This window comes from Syzygium oleosum, unplaced genomic scaffold (assembly GCF_021117445.2).
Source record: "Syzygium oleosum isolate NSW1041296 unplaced genomic scaffold, Sole_v2.1 Sole_v2.15, whole genome shotgun sequence".
Classification (NCBI taxonomy): Eukaryota; Viridiplantae; Streptophyta; class Magnoliopsida; order Myrtales; family Myrtaceae; genus Syzygium; species Syzygium oleosum.
The window spans coordinates 7,786,665-7,791,325 of record NW_026607499.1 but is presented as its reverse complement, the minus strand read 5'-3'; the positions used below and the strand labels follow the sequence as shown (position 1 = coordinate 7,791,325).

Here is a 4,661-nt window from a genome sequence, read left to right as displayed (position 1 = left end):
GGCAAACATCCACATCTAATCAATTTAGAATTTTCCTTTAATAAATCTTGGGTCGGGTTTCGTTCAACGGGCTCAAACTCGAGATATATTTTAACACAATGTAGTCTCTGAACTTTTGATACATGTTCAAACTAGTCTCTGGACTATACGAAAATGTTTAATGTTGTCCTTGAACTTAAATTAATGGAAGAAAAATATTAAATATTTTCATATAGTCCATGAACTAGTTTGAACCTATACCAAAAGTCCATGAACCACATTAAACAAATTAAAAGTTCAAGGACCATATTGTACATTGGGCTAAAATTTAGGGACTATATTGAACAAATTAAATCGATACCAATTCAGTTTTAAACATTTTAATTAAACTAATTTAGTCCTAAACATTTTCACATTAGTATCAATTCAGTCCGTTAGGCCAATTTAGGCCAGAAATCACTAATTTGGATGTCGGGCGTCCTACGTGGTATAGTCGACGCTAACGTTGATATTTTCAATAATATTTAACACTTTTTTTAAAAAAATGTCCCTTGATAATTTTTTTCCATTCTTTTTTTTCTTCTCTTTCCTTTGGCCGATGGCTGATACTCGGCCAGGGTCGTCCTCATTGAATCCGGCGAGGGCTCGACCCTTGTGGCCTAGGCAAGGGTCGCCCTCGCTGCCTAGCTGAGTATCGGCCACAGCCAAAGGAAAGAACAGAAAAAAAAGAAAAAAAGGGAAAATTTTTCAAAAGATTCAAAATTTTATTACAATATTATTAAAAATGTTCATGTTAGCACTGAACGTCCGCTGGCTATCCCATCCCTGGCCACGTCACAAAGGACCGTCGGCGTCCACTTCAGCAATTTCCGGCTTAAATTGACCGGATGGACTGAATTGGTACTAATGTAAAAATGTGAAAGACTAAATTGGTCCAATTATAGGTTTGGTTTTGGTACTTTTTTCCCCCGGAATGTAAAAGAGAAACTAGTGTTTGGTTGCGAAGGAAAGATCGAGAAAAAGGTGTAAACTTGAAGGTTATCGTAATCGGCTTTGATTGCCTTGTCTTATAATTTCTCAGTTTTCGCTTCTTTCTCTGGCACTAAAAGTATCGATTCCCCCACCCACGTGCATGCTTACATCCTGTTCGGTACTTACTGCCGAGTTTAGAGTGGTTGGCCACTTGGCCTTTCTGTCCAAAGTACGGAACCTGTCTACGCTTGCCAATGCTGTGTCTGTGTTTGGAGTCCGGTGGACATTGCGGGCTGAATGTAGTTTCTGCTGCTAGTTGTTTTGCTCGAGCAGAGCTGCCTAGTCGTTTTAGAAGGGACTTTTTCGGAACTTAGTCTCTTCCTTCATATGCTCTCTAGACATGGCTTGCCGGGTAAATGGAATCAAACCAAGATGATGAGCTTCTGAATCTGAATTTTACGTGGAATACACACATGTGGTCCACAGAGTTCTCTGAATGCTTTGTCTATCCCATTTGCTCATGTATCTGTAAGAGCTTGTGACATTTGTATGCATGGTATCAGCGGGTTTAGACAGCTACACTCTCAGATCTATAATTCATGTTAAGATCGGATGGATTGAAATACACGCTAAATTTCCTCAAACTCTGTATAACTGGTAGAATGTCTAATACTCCAAGGCAAGTATTCGCTCTTGAGTTTTATCTGGTTTTATTTTTCTGTGCTCAAAATGTTGATGTTGGCATGCTCTAGTTGTTTCGAAATTTAGTCAAATGGTTACTTTAAAAGAAAATTTTAGGAAAATGGCTGACTTTGGAATTAGTTATATTGTTATGATCATATGAAGTAATAGAAGTTCCTAGAACTAGCTAGGGATTATCTTCTTCAGGACTTGCGCTGGAGGAGCAATAGTGCAAGTTCAGCCGATCGAGGTATTGTGCCTCGATGAGGAAATTGCATATGAAGCGTTTGAAATCAAGTGTGCACTTAGGTTAGTTTGGTGTGGCTGTAATCATTGCAGTAAAAGATAGCACCTTGAAACAGGACGAGTGCATTTTAAAAGTAGATGTGTTGACACGGTAGCTATTGGGTGTGTGTTAAACACCTTGTAAAAGTTGAAGCGCATATTTTCATGGCAGTGGCTGACCAAAAAAGGTTTAACTAAATTGGCACCAAACAAAATTAGCATTGTTTTACTAAGGTAAGTCAGCACAAGAGTTAGCTTTCCGTTAGTTTGGTGTGGCTGTAATCATTTCAGTAAAAGTATAGCACCTTGAAACAGGACGAGTGCATTTTAAAAGTAGCTGTGTTGACACGGTAGCTATTGGGTGTGTGTTAAACACCTTGTAAAAGTTGAAGCGCATATTTTCATGGCAGTGGCTACTCCAAAGAAGTTACACCAAACACTCTCTACTTCTAAAAGAAGTATGCATTCTGATTTAGGGCACTCACTTCACGCGAAGATAGCAAAAAGAAGGGATAAATGCATTGAAAATCATAAAATTTGTCATGAAAGTGCAATTGAGTTTAAAACTTTCAAAAAGTACAATCAAGTCCTAAAACCTATCACGGAGTGCAATTGACTCCTAAAACTTTCAACAAGTGTAATGCAATTGAGTCCTAAAACTTGTCAAAGTGGTCCAATCAAAGTTCTTCCGTTGATTGCACTTGAATGCGGTAGCTTAATCTGCAATGAATTAGTATTTGAACGTGGGTGACAGTCTCCAAGTGCTTCTATATGCTGCTATCGACTTTGCTTCTGTAAGTATGTATCTATTTTGTTTTCTTGTTATGATTTACATTTTTTGCTTTCATTTATTTGTGCAGACTGTTTGGGGAAAGTGCTTGGAAAAATGTATTACTGACCGATCGAGTTTGAGTGGAAGTGAAAGTGAAAGTAGTTGCATTTTTTGGTGCATGGAACGCTATAGTGAGGCCACTGGTATCACTGGCAGAGCTATGTTCAGCGCCTCTCATTGATATTTCGCTACAGATTTCATTCTTGAAGAATTTTTAAGGCTGCTATATCACCAAGTCATATGGTGCAGAAATTGTCTGATATTGGATTTTCCGTCTTACTGGAACAGTTTCCGTTTAGATGACTTAGATTCTCCCTTTCAAATTGTCACACATGAGCGAAGCACAGTCTGTATTTTCATCTATTATTTGTGCAATCAAAATTTTGAAGCTTAATCATTGGTGCTGGTTTATGTTCATTATCATTTGACCTTCTTCAGTGAAACCTCATCGAAGCTAGTACTAGAATATGAACTGAATACACAAAGAAGCAGCGAAACACTGCTTCGGTCAATGCATCTAAGCAATTGTCTAACGTTCCTTGGGATCCGTTTTGCCTCAGCATCTCTTTCTTCTGACTTTCATAGAGAAGTAATCCCTCTTTCATCTTAGCTGATTTGTATTCCTTGAGCAGTTAAGAGCTTGAATGAGAACCGTCAAGATTTTCCTTCTATTGACTCGCATTCCTGCCATTTCTTCAATGCGCACGTTAATAACCTCAAATTCTTAACACAACTATTTCCACTAATCTGCACCTGGCTTGCGATTTGGCCAATTTGTGAGTCAGTATGCCGTAAACTGGAATAATGCACCGAAACTGCGCTTTATAGACATTATCGCAAGGCAAGCTCCTTTGCAGCAAGATTGGCCTCCACCTCAAGAGTTTTGAAGGATTTTGCTTTCTTCTTGTCTAGCTGCACGCAGGTCAATCTTAAGTTGTCTTCTAGTTCTTTGCTATGATCTCTCTGATCCATATCCGCCGTGTTACATTCAGAAGGCAGATCATAATGAACATTGGCAGCGTAATTGCTTCGGTGGAAACTCAAGATGTCCATTCAAAAGGGCATTCAGGGAACCGCCTTTTGCGGTTTTCGCATTGATGTTCCACTGATTTTTGGAGCTGCTGGTGTCTTTGGGAGCTCCCACATCAGGTATTCTTATTATTCCTCTGAAGAAGATGCATTTGTTCTGGTTAGTAGACATCTTCCATGGGGGCAAAATCTTGAGTATCGGTGCATGTCTTGGGCTTTTCATGTTTCTGGTGCATATCAAATGTATCGCCCCCAGGCTTCGTAGAGAATCAGGGGATAGGATTCTTTGTAGGATTGGTTGAAATCTTCGATGATGAACTAGTCCATTTCTGGAAGCACAGTCGAAGGCAACAGGGAGTAGCAGAGTTTTCCCCACAGCCCCTGGTCCCAAGCCAAGGCCCGCAGGTTCAAACAGGTGCACGCAGCAGGAGCAACAGTAGGGCCATCGACTTGAACCATGATATGTCCTACAAGGTCTCGGTTTAAGCTCGTCAATGGACAAAGTATAATCTGCATCTTGTATTTCCTCTCTTGCTTTCAAATTCTATTCTTTTTAGGAGCTCAAAGAATGGTCTACGTCGTTGTTTATGAGCCTACAGATACATAAGCAAAGATTAGTCACCATGTGTGCAGTATAGCCCTGGAAATATACATTTCTTCATTTGATTTTACATTTTTTTGAGGCTTTTTACGAAACCAACACGACAACTAATGTTTGGCGTCTCAGTTAGGCGTGTTGGATGCTTACTAGGTTGGCTTTTCCCTGAAAAGTCCAGTTCACGCCTAAAAAACGATGAAGTCCTTACCTATATGTCATCATGCGATGAATGTAGGCATTCGTGAATCTAGAAAGGTACCCATGTGATGTACCTGCTAATCAAAC

At 39.6% G+C, this 4,661-nt stretch overlaps 1 long non-coding RNA gene across 1 annotated transcript; it reads left to right on the top strand.

Moving 5' to 3' along the window:
- Positions 1 to 3,308: 3,308 nt before the first annotated feature.
- Positions 3,309 to 4,449, top strand: LOC130140094 (uncharacterized). The gene is made up of 2 exons (XR_008818089.1): positions 3,309 to 3,898; positions 4,071 to 4,449. It is a non-coding gene; the product is annotated as an uncharacterized LOC130140094 (long non-coding RNA).
- Positions 4,450 to 4,661: the final 212 nt, after the last annotated feature.